This window comes from Sycon ciliatum, chromosome 6, assembly GCF_964019385.1.
Source record: "Sycon ciliatum chromosome 6, ocSycCili1.1, whole genome shotgun sequence".
NCBI classification, from domain to species: Eukaryota; Metazoa; Porifera; class Calcarea; order Leucosolenida; family Sycettidae; genus Sycon; species Sycon ciliatum.
In genome coordinates, this window is record NC_088648.1 from 33,392,340 (window position 1) to 33,413,273 (window position 20,934).

The window sequence follows — 20,934 nt, forward strand, 5'->3', positions numbered from 1 at the left end:
TAGGACCGAGGTCTATACAAGCTATCATTATTTTAGTCCTGAAGAAATAGTTAGCACACACACACACACACACACACACACGCACACACGCACACACGCACACACGCACACACGCACCAACGCACGCACGCACTCATGCACACACACACACACACACACACACACACACACACACACACACACACACACACACACACACACATTGAACCTTGAACCTTGAACCTTGAACGCCCATTGCCGTAGCAATGATAGCAATGGCTTCCTCACGCTGAGGCTCTAAAGCAGAAACCTGCAGTATTTTTGTATTTTATTATATTTAAGGATTTCCCAAAGGCTTTGGGCCTGTCGAGGGGATCTCCAGCAAGAAGAATGAAATGACAACTTCATGTAGAGGGAGCAGAATTCGGGGAGGCTGGTTATAGAGGTAAGAGAAGGCGGTAGGCAATTCCGTAGCATTGCAGCTTTGTTGGAAAAGAGGGAAGAATAATGCACACCGTGATATTTGATGTTAAGCTTGTTTGGTCTTCTTGGACTTGAAGACAGTGAAAGGTGAAAATGTTGGAGGTGTTCTGGAGATACTTGGTCCGTTTCATCGCAATTGTCGCTTATCTATCGCAACTAAGAACAGGAGTTATTTTATCGCTCTGTAAAATTTCCAATACGCATAGTGAAGAAGCATTATACAGGATTCCTGTCCGCCACAAGAAAAATAATTCAGCGATGGAATCTGATGAAGCAAGTCGAAGAAAGGAAGCAAGGTTACACAAATGTACAAAAGAAAACAGCGACGGAGCGCGTTCTTGCACTCACGCTTTAGTTTATCTGACTCTGGCTCTGTATCACTCGACCTAATGTCACTTGAGCTGACATTCGCTGGTGTATAGCTGCTGGCGTAGAGTATCTCTTGCTTTCTCCGCTTGGCGTATGGCAGCGATGGGAAAGGAACAATCGTGGCTGTCACTTTGGCACTTGGAGGAACGTGGGCAGCGTGACCCGTGTGTCACCACTGTGTGTTTCAACAATGTTTTTGAATCAGGCACACATCCCTCTCCAGACAGCTGTCATACGCTCTGCTGGATACACTGACCACGGCTCTTGTACTGCCGCTGCCAGGTCGGACAATGTCTTCTTTGCCACCATCTCCCCACAGTTTGCAGGCTTGCAAAGAATGCCAGGTCGTTGCACTTGCAGTTCAAACGTGGCGACTGAGCTGGCTGGCCTCGCCGTGACTGTCACGCTCTCCAGGTCAGGATGTCGATTTCCCCTGCTACAGTTTCGGTCTTCGAGCTGCGCTTGGCTTTTCGCTGCAGTGAATGTGTGCATTCACTGCAGTGCATTCACTGCAGCGAAAAGTTCCCCACTTTCCCATCACAATCGTACGAATCGCGATGCCATTGGCGCTAGTCTCGATCGTTTTTTTCTTTCTGGTCTCCTTTGATCTTGCCATCACAACCTGCCAAACGAATGTGAGTTAGATATCGAGATCGAACTGGGTTTTACCTGTCAAAAGGTGTGTGGGAGATAAGCGACAATTGCGACGAAACGGACCAAGTATATGTATAAGTTTAAATAGAGTAACAAGAGCTGATACTTGTCTGCGAAAGTGCAAGGACTCTGTCGGACAGTTTACCGTTGACTCCCGCCTTCGCAATCATACTCTCATGAAGAGACTTGATGAGGCCCAACATAACCGGCGGAACACCCAGCCTATCCAGCACACTCCAGAGCGCTGTGCGGGGGATGGAGTCATATGCCTTCTGGAGATCCACAAACAAGATGTAAAGAGAGGTGTTGCGCTCAATAGTCTTCTCTAATAGTTGACGTGCACAGAAAATCATGTCCGTGCAACCTCGACCTCGCCGAAAACCGCACTGAGAATCGGGTAGAATTTCCTCAGCCACAGCCTGCAAATGGTCCTGCATAACCCGGGCAAACACCTTTCCAGCAACATCCAGCAAGCTGATACCCCGCCAGTTCTCGCAGCAGCGAAGGTCACCCTTCTTGGGGACAGGGACCACCACCGCATTCCGACAATCATCCACTACTGCACCCTTGGCCCAGATGTCGCCCAAGAGTTGATGGAAAGCAACAAGTCTGCTCCAGCATGGACTAGCATATCCGGCAATATGCCCGATTCACCACCAGCCGAGGCTCAGTTTCTTGAGAGAATGGCTAATTTTTGGGGGGACGGGCGGGTTATCTAACTGACTCATGATCGGTAGGATGGCGTTCCAGGGACTCCAGCGAACTATCGGAAAACTGACTTGTGATGTTGAGGACACCATCAAAATGCCGCTGCCAGTGGTCACAAGTTGTAGTAGGGCCGGTCGTGAGGTTACCAATCTCGTCCATCACGGACTAGGGACGTGCTGGCTTACGGGCAACATTCACTTCCTGTAATTGGTGGACATACTCCCACCGCATCCTGTTATGGCAATCCAAGTTGTCAGCACGGGTGGTGAGCCGCTCGATCCACGCTTCCTTGGCAGCATCCACAGCACGCTGCACTGCCCTTTGCTGCCTACGAAACACCGACTTGCTATCACGAGTGTCCTTCTGAAGGAACTCCTGGTGTGCCGTATTCTTCCGCTCAATCATAGGCCTGAGGGTATCTGCGCTGTCACGGAACTAGTCCGGCTGTCGTCGTGTCTCGTATCCCAACACCTTACTGGAAGCCGCAAGCATGCATTCGCGCATAGCCACCCACTCCTGCTCTGTGTCCACACCACCATCCACGTCCACAGCCTCAGCAGGCAGGAGGTCAGACACTTTCTCTGAAAACGCCTTGCTCACTTTGTCATCCCTCAGCCTACCAACAGCAATTGGAGGGAATCTTGTAGCTGCCACGGGATGAAACTTCTTGTGACCGACCTCGGTACTAAAATTGCCACGCACGATGGAGTGATCCGCATCACCTGCACATCCTGTCACTCACTTCTCTGATCTGCATGGACAACAACATAGTCAATTAGGTGTACCTCCTTCGTAGCTCGGTGCATTCATGTGCCATAAAACATCTTTCTGAACCAGGTGTTCATAATAGAGAGTCGGTTTACATTACTAAAATACTAGAAGATCCTCCCCAGCAGCGTTGCATTGTCCAATTCCACGGGGGCCAAATACGTAACTCAACGACTTTTCACAAGAGGAATTGACACCCACTCGCGCATTGAAGTTGCCCAGAATCACCAGCCGGTCAGTCCGAGGCACTGCGTCGATAACAAGCTGCAGATCGTCCATGAATTTGTTCTTGATGCGTGGAGGTGCTTTTGGTGTCGGAGCGTACACGTTCACGATTGTGAGATACGACTCTGCCCTGACACGATGAAAACCAGTGCAGTGGTCAATGACCCGTCACCAGCTGATAGATGAAAGCGAGCGCTGACAATTCTTGAACTTTACAGCCGACCAAGTCTCGCCTGTGCGTTTCCAGGCCCTCGTCATCTCGTTGTTAAATTAATTTCAACGCCCACACCCCGCTGTCCACTCTCGTTGCCAACAGGCACTGGACGCCACGATTGAACGAATGTTCCTCCACAGGCAGGCCACACATCAGACCTGAACCATTTCGTCTCCTGCACGCCAGCAATTCCAACGCAATACAGGTGGAATCCTGATAATTCGAACCTCAAAATGCCAGGAAAAAACTTCTAATTATCCGGACATTCTAATTATCCAAACATGAACCCAGAACACAATATGTATGTCGAAATGCTCTCATGGTCACGCAGAGCTGCGCTATGGACCTTGGACACAGATTTCGCGGATACTGAACTGACCGGCACAGCCTGCTCATGCAAACTAAACTGAGCAGTACAGTGTACAGTGAACTTCGAATTACACTTTGCTAACTTCGAATTATCAGCACAAATCCCACGCATTTTCTACGTAAGAGGAATCTGTGGGACTTCGAATTAACCGGACATATCCAGTTCGAGGTTCGAATTATCAGATGTTTTTATGTGGGACTCGTATTGATAGAAATCGGTCCTGGAAAAACTTCTAATTAAGCGGTATGTTCGAACTAAGCCATATTCGAATTATCAGGATTCCACCTGTACCTTTCAAATTCGGAGACAAGAAAATTCAACAAAACACACGCACGCACACACATACACACACCTGCACACATTCATACACACACACACCTGCACATGCACACACGCACACACACACACACACACACACACACCTGCACACGCACATGCACACACACATACACACACACACATACACACACACACACACACACACACACACACGCACCAAACATTTTTGTGACACTTTGCAACGTGACAGTGTGAACAGTGTGACCTTGGCTGGACACTGCTTAACACAGTTTGAAATTCATGTGATGTATTTTGGTGTTCTAATGGACTGTGAACTTGCAAATAACAGCATCACAATACTTGGTGCGTGTGTGCCAAATATTTCTACAGTGTTTGTATTGGTACAGTGCTTAGCAAATATTTGTCTTCATTCTTGAATTCACACGTAATGGATCCAGCAACACTGCGTGATTCTGCACTTTAGTTGGTATGCCATACTAAAGCCTTCACACATACCGGCACAGCTCTCCGCTTCTCTCCCGCGCTTTCTTTTAGTTTCGCCCAACACCTTTCACCAGTGTTGCTACTCTCCACACATACATATATACACATGGATTTCTAGCACCCAGTTTTCCCAATCTTTCCCATCACTGTCCGCGTGAGAGGACAACCAACTCCATGACTAATACCGTCGATGTCGCAACTTGAAAGTTCGTATTGTTGTCCCTCACTTGGACGTGTGACTGGTTGTTGGAGGTGACAGCATTGTGAATACTACTGGCTTTCAGCGTGTGTTTAGCACAACTCCATGAGCGACTCTGACTCACTCTGCTACCTGGGGCTTAACGAGGTGTTTGTCGCGCTGGAAACAAAGCGTCTCTGTAAGTTTGTATCTCTGGAGATGGTTCGGCCTGGGAAGCAGTATATAAGTGGTGCTTTTCAGGCACAACCTTACTTAGCCTACTCAAGCTCGACTGATGAGGGGGGTGATTGAGCAGGGAGTGATGCTTTCTTGCAGTTTTGCCAAGTGGAAGGGGCGACGTGCTCTTCGTGTGCTCCGGATGGCAGTCGGGAGTCAGTCAAGTGTCCAGTTCGGCAAAATGCGTGTGCTCCTCGTTGGAACAACCAACTTCCTGCTTAATACCGCCGACTTCACAACTTCTAAGTACAAAAACTAGTTGTGGCTAACAGAACTAGTTACTTATACTAGGTCCTTTTCTCTTTACAGATTACTATCGGCTCAACATCCGCGTTTACATAACTATTTTCCTTGTCTTTTCCCTTCTATTTTACATTTTACTGGCTCATTAGCTGAGTTAAATTATTGACCTGGCCGGTAAATTTGGAGAACCCTCTTCCTAGTTTTAAGTTTTTTTAAAGTGACCATGTGTTACTAGTGTTTGAGTGAAGGACTCTGATGTGTAACCAGCTGCAATGGAGTCTACAAGTACTAAGAAAAGCTTCACAAATAAAGCGATAAAAATGGCAATGACTAAAACAAACTGTGCAGTGATAGAAATGTAAATGATTAATGTACATTTTCCACGTGACAAATTGCAAATTGTTTCCTCGGTTCACCATCTGAGTTCTTATAAATGTACTTATTTCCAAAACGATTTTCAGTGGAAAGTCATCGCTAAATTTAATAGGAATAACCAAAACAATCAATAACCTAAATGGTTAGGGAGTTTTACACGAACACGTTTTGGAATCTAGTACATTTATCTTTGACATTGTTAAGACCGCCCAGTTTTTTTGTTTGTTGTTCTTGATCTTTTTTCTTTTTTTTTGGTGTGTAACAGCCTCTTTTACAGGCAAAAGCAACACAATGATGGGAAACCAGGGTATGATAGGAAGATAGTATTAATAGTACCAATCGTGCTGCCCTGTTCTTTAATTCTTTGCCTGTGGAGTGGCGCACCCAGCACCGCACTACATTTGCTAAGCACCTTCAGACCATGCTAAAAGACGCAGCGTCTTTTCAGAAGTATTTTGATCTTTTTTCAGCAAACTCCCTCATTGATCTGCACCGCCTGTATTTTATAACTGTGTTTACTGCGTTCCTAGTTTAAATTCGTTTTTAAAAACATCTCTTTAATTCTTGCATTATCCCATTATGACCATGCTTAAAGACGCAGCGTCTTTTCAGAAGTATTTTGATCTTCTTTTCAGCAAACGGCCTCATTCATCTGCATCGCTTGTATTGTATACCTGTGTTTACTGCTTACTGGTTACTGCTGCTTTATTGTTCCAAGTATCAGTTTAGTTTAGTTTAAATATCTCTTATTATTTTTATTATTTTTTCTCACCCCACACCCCTCTACTCTGTTATCGGCCCTCTTAAGAGTTGTGTTCATCACTGTTGAGGCTCCCGATGGAAAATAAAAGAATACTACTACTACTACTAGTACCCAGGTACACAGGTGTGGAAAATATGTCTCCGGAATGGCGAGAGTTTTACACTACAATACAACTGGTTAAGACTGCACAGTTTGTTTTATTCATTGCCATTTTACGCTTGCTGTCCTCTCGACGATTGTTTAAATAAAACGGTAATTTGAAGAAGAGGTTGGTGCAACTTCGGTCATACATGCGTCAAGTGAGAATTCAAGTCGGCAGATATAGCACAAGCCCCCACGTAGGGAGCAGCAAGCAATTCCGTAAAATAATGTGATACGAAATAATTTGCACTCGATCACTACGGCGACACAAAAGGCGAGGCAGGTATAACGGTTTCCAAGAGCGTTTTCTTGTGGCGATTATCAGACGGAAATACGTCACGACCGGAAATACAAAAAGAACCATGTTAATAAAAGGAGAGAGTATGAAACATGCACGGTGCAACTTGGAAACCATTACACCTTATTTGCATTGTGCGTTGCAGTAATAAGTGCCAAAATTATTGAATTGATAGCTTTACTATTACACATGTAGTTATAAGTTTTCTCGTAATAGGACAATTTCCTAAGGACAGAACCTTTCTTGAGGTTCTATGGGTTTTTTTCTGGTGCTGCGTTTCAATTTTGTGTTTTACTGCAGATTGAAACTCCGCTTTGCTAATCCACTGGAAGAATTTGTACGAATTTTCCAGCCAGAGTGTGTCTGTATACCTGAGCTGTGACAGGATGACGTGTGTGTGTGTGTGTGTGTGTGTGTGTGTGTATGTGTGTGTCTGCATGGAGTTCACTTGTTGAAGGTGTGCTAGAGTCTTGCCACAATGTCAGCAACTGTTACACAACTCATTACCATTTCCCCCCAAACCGATATTTACCATTGCTGTCACTTCCCCAACGTTGTCGAAATGAAGTTTTCTTTCATTTTCCCATATTTTCCTTACATTTTCCAAGTATTTTTCATTCACCGGTGTGAATCTGTCTGCAACTCGGCTGTGATCAAATCGCTAACACGAGAGTGAAGACACACAACTTCGCTGATGCAGAAGATTTTGGTTTGAGTACTAAAAAGATGCAAAGAGTCCTAATTTTATCAATACATTTTGGCTTTTCTGTATTCCCTTAGTCCCTCTCATCTGATTTTCTATGCACACACCGCTCGCAAGAAGTACATGTGAAAGGAAATGGGTTCGAGGAATTCTAAAAAAATCTGCACATTTTTTCTCACTTTCTGCTTTGATTTGAAAATTGATTGGACTAGCTGCAAGTATATTGGTGATTTACAGTCAAATCTAAGCGTGTACTCTGATGTGAGGTGCATGCGGTGGTTCGATGGTTTGCGATGAGGCAGTTTGCAAAGCACCAACTAGTTTCAGCCAGTCACGTGACATAGACTGGAATAGGTTATCAGGAGAAAGTTACAAACAATACAGTGACATGGGGGTAGTTTTCCGATAGGTGAGGGGAAGGATGGCTGTTCGGCTGACTTGTCCGTCTATAGATGATGGCCAGCCCTGCCTTATTTTAATGCATGCTGCTGACACCGAGTCCCATGGTAAGGATGAAGACAGGGTGCGGGAGCTGGATCAGGTGGTTGTTGGATGTTGGTCTTGTTGTATACGTGGTGGAGTGGGGAGAATTCAAACAGGCATATTCCCAAAAGTTATCTCTCTGGGGCGTAGATTCAGGCCAATAAATCAGCACGCCCACTCTAACTGTTGTGAAACCACAAGTTCTCGAGAGTGAAAGGCCATCTCGCTTGTGACATTGTGTTCGTTTCAATGCAGTTGTATCCCGACTCCGCCGTACCGCTGATGTTTACGACGTTGTATACGCTACAGACGCTATGTGCGGTTTGCTGTGTGCGCTGTACTTGTATGTTGTATGCGTATGCTACTAGGATACGCTGTCATTTTCACGCCATAACTACCTGGTGGTTTTAGTGTTAGTTATTCATTCATTCATTCATTCATTCATTCATTCATTGTTCATTATTATTAGTCGATGGAAGTGAAATATACTGTTGAGAATAAATAGTTGTCCTCGTGCCGTGTGGGGTCGTTCGTTCCTGACACTTTAGAGAACCAGAGGGTTCACAACACTACCGTTCCCTTCGTTTTCTTTGTCTCGCTCTCCTTGATACTTTAGTAGGGTCGTTTTAAGTTAAAGAAGGGTGCAGGTTGGTACGTTTGACCATGTTGACTGCTATGTTTGACCAAAAGCAAATCCACTGGAAGCATTTATAAACACATGTTATAGGCATAATAAGCCGTCCTTGGTTGGTTCCTTGGGCTGTAGAAATAAATCTGTTTTCATTTCTTGTTTGCTGGGGATCTTACCACCAGAAACGGTAGAGCGAAGTCATGTCTCTTCTACAATATTACAGACCCAGGGTCAGGGATTGGCTCAAGTGGTAAAGGACTTCAACTTATAGCTTACAAAGTGATCAGATAACAACATGATGGATTATGTACGAGCATAGATCAAAAAAATTTAAAAAAAATTTCACGGTTCCCGTGAGACTCGGCCAAAGGCCCAGTTTTCCGCATCCGCAGGAACGCCACCACCCTCTTGGATCAAGGCGCAGATGCAGCTCCTAAACGGTGGGAGGTGAGTAGATCAGACCCACCACAAAGTGGTCAAAGACCGAAATCCCATTCACTGCATCCATGATCAAGCATAGATCATAGAAGCATAGATCAAGACATTTAAATAATCAATGAGGAGATAATAGTCGTAAAATGGTAATAAATAAGATCAAAAATGAAGAACGTCAACTTATAAAAGTTCCATAACGTTTTCTCGTGACTTTCATAGGTGGAACGCCGTAACATAACAATGTAATAACTAAAACTGTTGTGGAATTATCCACCACCAGACCAGCGCAAGGATATACGTTGGACTATAATTATTAATTTCAATTCCAAAATGCACAAGAAGTTTACAGAAGAAAAAAAGCACGACCTCGACCAGGCCAGAAGCAAGAAGAACTGAACACAAGATATTGAAAACCCTTCTCCTCAACAAGCTGCATCACGTACAACGGAAAACAACTGGCTGCACAAGCGCATGCAACAGCGCGTGCACCAGTGCGTGCACCAGCACTGCACCAACGTGTGCACCAGCGAAATCAATATCGAAAGTACGTATCAATCATTACATTACGTACAACATGCGCAAGAGAGTTACTCAACTTCAAAACCCATTACATAAAACTCTCCTCTTCCATGCGCTCTAAAGCCTACCATTGCTACCCTTGGTAGCCTATACTCCCACCAATGATTTCAAACCATGAAGGGGTCACGGGTAAAGCAATTCCTTCAGAAAGCTGTTTCGCCTATCAAAGGCTCTCCAGAGAAGGTGATCCTGGGTATTATAATTGAGATGGAAATATATTTATGAAAAGTAAAAAGGACCGAGGAACTGCAAGTTACACTATAATGTCCACTTATACCTCACTCCATATACACTTACAGTCTTAGGCATGCTCTCCCTTAGTGGTGTATATATCTCTATATACACCGCTAAGGGAAATTAGCAGTAGTTGTCAGCGAGGAACAAGCCATTAGGAGGTCACACACGGTGAATATGGAGAGGTATAAATATATTATAACAAAGGAACCTCGTGTATATCGAGATATATACACCAGTTATAAAAACCTCGGCTTCGCCTCGGTTTTCATACTGGTGTATATATCTCTATATACACACGGTTCCTTGTTATAATAATATTATACTAACACCACCAGTTGCTAAACAATCAGCTCGTGCGACAACATTGCACGACACTGAACGGCGGCACTGACGTTCTACAACTAACTGGCTAAACAACTCTAGTACATTTTGGATGCGCACTCCAACAGCCTTCCAACTTGGAAGGTTCTAAGTTATAGAAAAAACATAAGGAGTGGAAGGTTGTTTAGTAACTGGCGGTGGTGTTAGTGTACATTATAGTGTAACTTGTAGTTCCTTGGTCCTTTTTACTTTTTATAAATATGACTGGCTCTCCATTCGAGTTCGATATATTTATATTTATATTTACTCAGTAAGATTATGCCTGCAGCTGCAGAAAAGTGCTCAACAGCCAATTTCTTGGGGGGAGCAATGACACATGTCAACAAACAATGTATCACTCGTAGTGTTTTGCTACTCTGAGTTTCATGCACTGTGTGCAATGGCATGCTATGATCTCTGCCAACACACCAGCCTAATTATACTGACCGCACTCCAGCTCCCTTCTACCCCTCTTTGATCCCCTTCGCTCAGCGTTAAAATCCGATTATCAGTTCTCTCCATCTTCCTACGGTGCACTGCTTTTACTATTGTTTTGCCCTATATCAATCTCAAATTCTCCCCATTATCGTTTGCAAAGCCGGTGCTTCCCTCTTGGATGCACATGTTTCTTTTCTCCTATGTATCGGCGCACAGGAGTAACGATGATTCCGAGACCTTTGGTCGGAGGAGTTACTTTTGCCCCTCCCCCACTTCCATCCAATATGCCACCGCCCCCGCTGTGCAGCATCTGATGGTACTGTGGTATTCAGTAAAAAAATGTATGGCAATAAGTAGGACGAGCTGAAGTGACATTTGGATCACTTTACTAACAACGAAAGCGATGGAAACGATGCAAAAAAACAATGTAAAGGGTAAGGCAAAGATACATGTATGAAGAAAAAAGCGATGGAAAGACAGATGATTCGAACAAGTTTTCGTACAACACTCTTCAGGAATCACCGTTGTACTAAAGAACAAAATGAGAACAAAGGAAATAATATAGCAATCAAGGTAGGGTAGCAAGATACAATGACAGCACTGGAATATCGAGGTGTGATTTCTCACAAAAGCGTGCAGAAAACAAGGGTATACAAGTGAGAACTACGCGTGACAAGTGTGTATCAGCAACAACCAAAAAGTGCTGTCATTGTAACTTGCTACCCTACCTTGATTGCTATGTTATTTCCTTTGTTCTCATTTTGTTCTTTAGTACAACGATGGTTCCTGAAGAGTGTTGTACGAAAACGTGTTCGAGTCATCTTTCTTTCCATCGCTTTTTTCTTCATACATGTATCTTCCTTACCCTTTACATTGTTTTTTTTTGTGCATCGTTTCCATCGCTTACATTGTTAATAAAGTAATCCAAATGTCACTTCAGCTCGTCCTACTTATTGCCATATTAAAATTATTGTCTCCTCGTCGAATATTTCAAAATGTATATTAAAAATTATTTGTATATTAAAAATTATTTATTACAACATCTCAAGACTCAGTGGAAACATCGGCCAATGTAAGGAGAGTGGGTGATTGCCAACCACAGCGAAAAATAAAAGTAAGGAGAGGGAAAACAAAAGAGTAGCAAATCAACAGCAACATTGATGAGGAAGGAGAGGCAAACATGAACTATAATTTATATCGAACTGTGAATGACCGAGGGTCTTTAACGTCTGTTCTCACCGTCCAGGAGCGACACTAACCAAGGTTCTATATTAGGTCCTCTGCATTTCATCCTTTATGTAAACGATCTGGCCTCCCTTCCACATACCTACCTCTACGCAGATGATACAGCACTGCATGTTTTCCTTCAAAGAAGGAAGTAAATAGTTCCTCGTGCATGCACATCTGAAAAGGCTGCAAAATATGACTCTCTGCCATGCACACGCACGCGGCCGGCCACACGATGGTAGGAGCCATGGAGTATCTCCCTGGTCCAGGTACCGAACACCTTACGTAGAAACTTACGTAGACAACGTGTATCAATATCGTTGTCGTTAGCTCTTACCTTGTAAACACAATACATGTTTTTTTTATGGATTCCCCAAAGGCCGAGGCCTAAGCCGAGGGGGTCTCCGTTCATGGCTTACTGGGAATATAAAAATAAATTTCACGGTTCGCGTGAGACTCGGCTGGAAGCCGAGTTTTCCGCATCCGCCGTGGGAACGCCACCACCCTCTAGGATCAAAGGCGCAGATGCAGCGCCTAAACGGTGGGAGGTGAGTAGATCAGACCCACCACCAAGTGGTCAAAGACCGAAGTCCCATTAGCTGCATCCATGTTACCCTCGTGCCAGGCCACGAGTTCCCAATTAACTGTGGGTCGCAGCACGGCTGGAAAAATTCCTTCCGCTTCCAAGCAGGACTTGAACCTGGTACCCTCTGTTTCTCAATCATGGTCTTAGACCATCCCACTATGCCTGACTATTCCAGCTCCATAAGGGCAGTGGTCTGGTGGTGGACCAGTAGTCCTGCCTGCCTTACTGGGAATATATCTGCAAAAGTATAACATATAGATTGAGAAGAGGAAGGGTTATAACAAATGCATACTGTCGAAATCAGCCATACCATTCTTTACTATGTTATAGAAACTCTGGAAGGAATGAAACCAACGGGTTCGAAGCGGGTGTTCGCAAAGATGGTACCGACACGAGACACAAAGCAATGACTATTTTGGGTGGTTCTAATGTCAGTGGGGAGAGAATTCCAGGTGGCAGCGGTAACAAAGAGGAAGGTGGCACGCGAGTAGCCGTTCGCCCTGGCAGGCGGTACAAGTTGGAGTGGGCGCCGCGCGCTGGTGGAGAGACTATCCCAGCTCCATAAGGGCAGTGGTCTGGTGGTGGACCAGTAGTCCTGCGGCCCAAATCTAAAAGACGTTGTTTTGCAAGTCCCGTTTCAGTCTCAAGCAGACAACCTGAGCTTTGCATGGGTGGAAAGACCATGTCCTAGGGATGTCGAAACGGCTTGTTGTCATGTCCAGAACTAGGGCATAAGCTGGGGAGAACCAATTTTAGGTTTCGTTACGGAAGTCGGTATTTTACGTTATTTTACGACTCCTTGATTGAAATTGGCAGCATGTGATACGATATTTTATTGAAAATTAGTGCAGTCGATGTGAATTTGTTCTTGTGTTTGGATGATTTGTAGATCATGGTTGCCCTTTGCCGAGCGTTCATTTCCTATTGATGGTGATTAGAGATGGCATAGATTGATTTGTTGTAAAATTTGACCAAAATCACCCCCAAACATGGATCTTTCGTATGAGAGGATTTCATTTATTGGGACACTATCTCGACAACACCAGCGGAAGAGAGCTAGCACGAGCGAAGCAAAGGACACCGGAAAACGGCAGAGTGATAGCGATCATAAGCTGATCTTAGCAAACGAGTGATATGGAAGATGTTGTAAATAATAGCGCAGTAGTGTATTTGTCATTTGCTGCAGATTTGAAAAGTACAATTCAAATTCAAATCAATTCAAAAACTTCAATAGTGCGGTCCACCAGCCTTAGCTTTCAGATTCACTGTCCGATTCACAGTCGGACTAACAGTCCAATCCACTGTCGAAACTGCCTTCACCCTCATCATGGCATTGTGTGCATGCGCGCGCGCGCACACACACACTCGTACACACACCGCACAACACATGGCATTGTGCGCGCGCTCGCACACACACATACACAAGTAACACAACCCCCCCCCCCCACACACACACACACCGCACAACACATGGCATTGTGACGCGCGCACACACTCACAACCACATAGCACCCTAGAGATCAGCAAGAACCTGCTGCGACCGTGGTTGAGATGGCGCTGTAGAAGACACCCCAGCCGCCACTGGTTGCCTCGCACTCGAGGTTGTAGTCAAAGCCGTACTAGCCGACACTTCTGCACTGGAGGCTGATGTAGTACCCAGAGATGAAACTGATCCACTGGTGTTCACCTGACGCGGCGGAGTAGCGGATCCTTTGCAGCCGAAATGAGTGGGCAACACGACATTGGCGGGGACAAGCCCAGCGGATATCCCAGCGGGCCTATCTTAACTCCTGGCAGTGAGCCTATCGTAATTCCTGGCAGTGGACCCGTCGTAACTCCTGGCATTGGGCCCGTTTTCTTGCCGGACACTGGGGTGCGGAGTGGACGTGGATGCGGGCAGGAAATCTGCGGCGATCGGCTGGACTGGGATGGTTGGAGTCGGGCCAGGTGCGTTACTAGTATGACTGTTCGGCAATGACTGGGTATTACCGGCCATCAGACCGTTTGCAGACGACACAGACAAGTGGTTGCTCCGTGAAGAGTGCGCCTGTATACCCATGCCACTTACCATACATGTCAATTGCTGAAGGAAACACACAGTTCAAACACAAAACGCAAATGAAACACGCCAATGAAATTTGATCCTTAAACAAGTCAAGTTCACATGTCCGCGTTATCACGGGCTATACAATTGTGTTTAGAAAACAACCAGTTTATAATTCTGTCTCTTCTTGCATAAAGTCAGCCTAGAATACTGACGTCAGCTTTGGACATTACTCTGACTCGGACCACAAGCCCTGATTTATTCTGACGTACATGTGTACCGTGTGAAGTAGCGCGAGAGCCAAGCTGGTCGTAATAATACGTGTAACAGCCACGAACGTAAATCAACCAAAGAAGACTACCACATTACATGAGCATGAACACTTGCATTCCGTTTAATACATTCCTATGTTGTAGATGTCAGGCACTGTAGTGTTCACGTCTACATACACATTGTGGCATTCCTTGGCCACCCAGACATTCATGATAGTAGCGCATCGTGTTATGTTATGCATGCAGCATGTGCCGTTTCCCGACTGCGCGTTTGAAATGAACTTAGCGGCTTTTAGTTGCTGTATGTGAGTTGAGTCTGGACTCATGATCTGGTGTGTACATGCGATCATGTGATCTTGTAGTTGAGCGTATGTGTTATTTGGATTTCCTTGGTCATGACCAAACACTAAAACATAGTGCATAGCGCATCGTGTTATGTTATGCATGCAGCATGTGCCGTTTCCCGAGCGCGCGTCTGAAATGAACTTAGCGGCTTTTAGTTGCTGTGCGTGAGTTGAGTCTGGACTCATGATCTGGTGTGTACATGCGATCATGTGATCTTGTAGTTGAGCGTATGTGTTATTTTGATTTCCTTGGTCATGACCAAACAATAAAACATGATCAAATTATTTCTACACATTCGACAATGCCAAGAACTCACCTGGTCCCCAAGTAGCTCATTATCTTCTTTTTCAGCATGAAAGTTGGATACTAAGGCGGAGTGTGATGGTCGGCCAAGCTGGTGCTGTTTGCAGTTATTGTACTTATCCGTGAGAAGCTTCATGGGCAAGGCCCTTGCAGACTTCAACTCGGACTGTTTTTTAAATATACAGCACCAGGCTGTCAAATGTTTCGTAGGCCGACGACTGGTCACTCCCTTTGCCACTTCGTTGCCGGTGCATAGTGGCCAGGTGGGTGAAGGCACTGTAGCATGCTCCGACGTTGATTGTGGATTTCCGCTGCAACGCAATCTGGGCCATTCTGGAGCGAAAGCCAAAATTCTTGCGTTGTTCTCCAACTCTGCTAGATGCACATGTCATGAGGCACAAGTCTGCAGATGTGGATTCAATCATTGTACATCTCTCCTTGTTCTACGCTTTGCTGGTACATGGTGTCCCATCATCACATACATGTATCTCCTCCAATTCAGAACGGCTTGAAAAGTCATGGCCACGTCCAAGTGGCAGCCGACCCAGCTACGTTGTGTTAGTGTATGTACTGTAGCACTTGCGGTGGTACCATCCGCGGACGCTCTCCTCGGTGCAGTGGCTCTCGCACAAGAAGGTATATCTCGTCCTGCCTGCATTTAGCAGCTTCAAACAAAGTTTCCCAACTCTGCAAAGTAAATCGGGTTTGCTTTTCCTGCGATGCATTGAACGCAATGGCACAAGCAAAATTCTCGCGATACAACGCCATTCCCAGGACGAGGCCTGAGAAGCTCCACGGCCTCTTCCTCCATCATGTCAAAAGGTGTCTACCATGCTGTGAGCGGTGGGCAGGAGGCACTCAAACAGCGCGAAACGCAACTAAAATTGTACTATGCAACTACCAAACGAAAATGCAATTCTACATTTCAAAGAGTATCCTGTCGGTGTCGTCGTCATCTTCAAAAATTTGAAAAAGGCGCTCCTTTCCGTGAACTGTGCACCCCCAGATGGTGCGCAGTATCGCCGACGAGAGCGGAGAAATTGGCTTCTCCTGAGCTTCTGCCCTAACTCTGAAGATGACAACAAGCGGAATCCAGGTCAGGTATACATACTTTAGGCCGTAGTGAAGAACCCAGGTTGTCTGCTTGAGACTGAAACGGAATTTTTTTGAAGTTTGGGCCGCTGGACTACAGGTGATGGAGCTCCCGGAGGCACTGGATGTGTCACCGCCATGCTAGACTGGGCCATTGCAGGTGCGCGAACAGAGATGCCTTCGGTTCAGTAGCGGAGGGAAACACACCGTACTGTCTCAAGACGACTCGTGCCAATCTGGCCTGCAGACGCTCAAGCACCGCCGCTTGGGATGCAGACAGTTGGAACTGCCACAGTGGCGAGGCGTATTCAATGGTGGGTCGGACTTAACCAGTAAAAAGCCGGTTTGTAACTTCCTGCGTTAGGCGGCTCGACATGTGGGCAAGTAGTACCACGCGTTGGCGAAATTTGGTGGTGATTGTTTCGATGTGGCACTGGAAGTTGAGGTGGCTATCAATTAAATTTGCACGCCAAGATGTCGGTGCGTGTCGACCGTGCGGCGTGCGCACTTCTTCCTGGTTCATTCGCAGGTGCCCGATGTTTGGAGGGTCCGGTCCGTTGGTACGTGGGAAGAACGTCATTTGGAAGGACTTCGTGGGGTTAACGCGTCCACCTGCCGAGTCGGCATGTAATGGAAAAGCTGACAGGATCGCTTTCCAAATATAGAGTACAGATCAGCATTGCAAGTCCTTTTCTTGCACCTCTAGCTCTTCCACCTGGATCATCCTGGTAGCGCTCGACTTGGAGTTCGTTGAGAAAATTCAGAAATGTACGTCGTTTGAGGCTTTGAAAGTTTGAGAACTGATTTTTGATATCTCCACCATTACTTTTCTTGTGGTGCGATGCCGGATACGTCCAAGACTGGAAACAATTATTTACAATGTAGGTTTCATTTTTGTATTTGTATTTTATTATATTATTAGGGGAACTCCACGAAAATCTCTCTCACATTTCTGTCCGAGTCAATTTGAAGCTTTTTATTCTTGTATTTCGCTCTGTCCATAGCGGCACATGTAGCTCCCTCCTAAAAGAAATGTTCCATACCCGCTCCTCCAGTGCACATACTACTTCCGTCACTAGGTCCCAAATCTCTTTTTCTCTGGCCTTGCCTTCTGCCCACACTAAAGCTGTTTTTTCTCTTCTTGGCTACATAGGTTCTGATCGGTGGAATATGCTGCCTTCCACTGTTCGCTCTTGTACAGATTATCGCCCATTTGTTCGTTCATGCTTAACCTTTCTAGGGGCTCCCGTAAGAAGACCATAGGTCTGTGGGAAACACCCTAGTAAAATAAATAAAATAATAATAATATATTAACTGGTTTGAGGGAAAGAGACAAACGGGAAAAGTCTGAAGAAAAATTGACTGTCACCACCAGGACTCGAACCAGGGACCCTCGCTTGTAGCCAACGATGCTCTAACCACTGAGCTATGGTGTAGTCGTCATCCCAGCAGAGACTGTTCAACGTTAATAATAATAATAATAATTTTACAAGAAGTCGGAGGCGGATAATACTTTAATAACGAAGGTACGTGTTGGGTCGTAAGTATCCACGCAAACACACATCCAGTCAAAATAAGGCACTTGTCAAAGTATCCGAACGTTTTCGGTCCCTTCTCATCAAGGATTATACAGGGAATGGCTCAAGTTGGAAAGACTAAAACTTATATAGCGTAAAGCTTTACGCTATAAGTTTTAGTCTTTCCAACTTGAGCCATTCCCTGTATAATCCTTGATGAGAAGGGACCGAAAACGTTCGGATACTTTGACAAGTGCCTTATTTTGACTGGATGTGTGTTTGCGTGGATACTTACGACCCAACACGTACCTTCGTTATTAAAATAATAATAATAATAATAATAAATGAAAATTTGATAGCCTGTAGAGTTTCGGGCGCTGAGTCGAATGGTCTTGGTCCGAAGTCTCTACGAGAAAGCGTTCTTGAGATATTTCAATATTAGCCACGCCCCATACCAATGTATGTGTGACGTCATTGTGGCATGGTGCGAAAATACTTGGATTTTGAATCTCACTTTCTTCAGGAAGAAAGTCACTTCAGAAAGTAGTTTGCCAAGTCGCCTGAGCCGCTGCAATGCCAAATTGTTGTGTTGTTGGTTGTGCCAGTATCATATCATCCTCCTGGGGTTAGTTTTCTCAGATTCCCAAAGGACGGAGACCTGGCAAAGCGCCGAGATGTTGCAATGCGTCGTGAAAATTTCAAGCCTATTTTCGCAGCACGAGCTATGTTTGCTCGCTGCATTTATGATCCAGAGGGACTTGAGAGCTGAGTTTTGACGAGTACGCCGTCCAGGAAAGCCCTCATCGGTGTACCAGTGCCCTCCGAACCGTGAGCCTCCAGCAAAGCGAACTCAACAAGCTGCAGCTGAGAAAGCAGGGCGAGATACGTTCCATCAGGATCAGAAGAGTACATCACCCCATCAACTCCGACTGCAGCTAGCTGATGAACGATATTACCCCAGTAACTTTGCGCATACCAGTACTCAAACTGTGCACATCTGTCATCAACTGGGACGCAAACAGACAGACCCCCGGCAAGTACGAAGGTTACAGAACTGTTTGCTTGCGATGTGCAGGCAGCATGCACGACGAACTGTCTCACCAATCCTGCCAAACTGAACCAGTGTAAGTTGATTGCGTGGATATGTCTCTATTTATAACAGCTACCCTACTTTTAGGCATGGTTGCATGAATATCATATCACTCAGAGCAGTTGTTAGAAGTCTGGACAGCCTAGGAATAGTGCAAGGTGAAACAAAAATTTATTACACTCCGAGTTCCACGCTTGCGGGATCACCAGGCCAAAAAAATCTAATTTCGAACAAGGAATGGGTTCTGGTTGTATGCGAAAGAAAAGTAAGTGAAGACCTATTGTGCAAGGAATACAGTGGGAACTACACATATTATACACATGCACTCACACCTTCACCCACGTGTGCGTGCACACACACAAACACAACAACACGCACACATACGCACCCACATACTCAAACTCCATCGCACGCACGCTAGCCTAAGGATAGTACATATGCTGTAGTAGTGGTGTACTTAGTGAAATGACTATGTGTACATCTAATGACGCCGCCACTCCACGCCAGAAGACAACAAACATCTGCTGAACATTTTTGCTCCCGTCTCTTATGGGCAACACAGGGAATGAAACGAACAATGCAATTGAGAACAAGAGTCGTCCTGTACGGTGAAGTTTCCATTTTCCCATACAGCAGTATATTGTCTAAGCAAGTGTGTTTTCTCCACATTCTTTTTGCCATGCAGGTATATCACAGTGTCATGCCAAACTACATTCTCAAACGCATTCGTTTCTCAATTCTGGGGATGATTGGACACGCACATCTCGCAGCTCTTGACGACGTCAATGTCAACCGTCGTCACAGCACAACCAAAAAGACCGCGGTAGGAAGGTATAAAGTCCAGTTCTCAAAGCATAAAGAAGACTGTGGCCGAATAGAAAATTATACGACAGAAAGAGCTATGAGTATGTTGACAAGCTCATGTGTGAGGTGGTAGCGGTTGCAAATGGCAACCTCGATGTTCCTGCCTTGGAGAAGCGTGTTTCCCTGCCAAATTCCAGGTGGAAGCCTCCTGAGAAGGCTGAGGTGGTGCAGGATTTGGATATCTTTGCCTGATGGTATTCACAACGCAGGCTGGAAGACGACAACGAACGTGCTTGCCCAATTTGCCGTGTACATAGTGTGTACTGCCTGTGTGCCGCATAGCGTAGAGATCTACACAAACACAGAATGTCATATGGAATGTGTATGATGAGTGCTTGTACACATACCACATTGCTGTACCGTAATAATTATTATAGTCAAATACTCATTTACTCTACATATGCGCTGTATTGCACCTACCGGTACCTACCTGCACTTTCAGTGCGCGCGCCATACTAATTTAGTGTCCACTGGTACAAAGATGGAGGGTCATGTAGAATTTCCCATAATTGCTGATTTCAAATTGAATTCCAATGATCTGGGGGATGAATACAGATTAGGACGCTTTCGATTACCTACTAGTACAGAGATGTCTTGGTCAGAAAGTACAGATGTCTTACTCTCCTGCCAGAATTTGTGCATTATTTTGGTGTACGCTTTCTTGACCCCACGCTTGTACGTTGCATGCCATGGAACGAGTTTATTGACAAAGTCTATCGCTTGAAACGATAAAGTATGGGTTCGAGTGTGATCAAATGCACCCATGGTGCTCATAAACTGCGTGCAGTGCTCTCTTCACCAACAGAACACTACCATACTTTGCGGATCTTGTACCAATCCAAGGGAAAATGACAAAGACAAAATAATGTGTTTCAGTCATGCGTGAAAACTTGTGATAACTACTAGCACTATAGTACAACGTTGTTCGTGCCATGCCTGA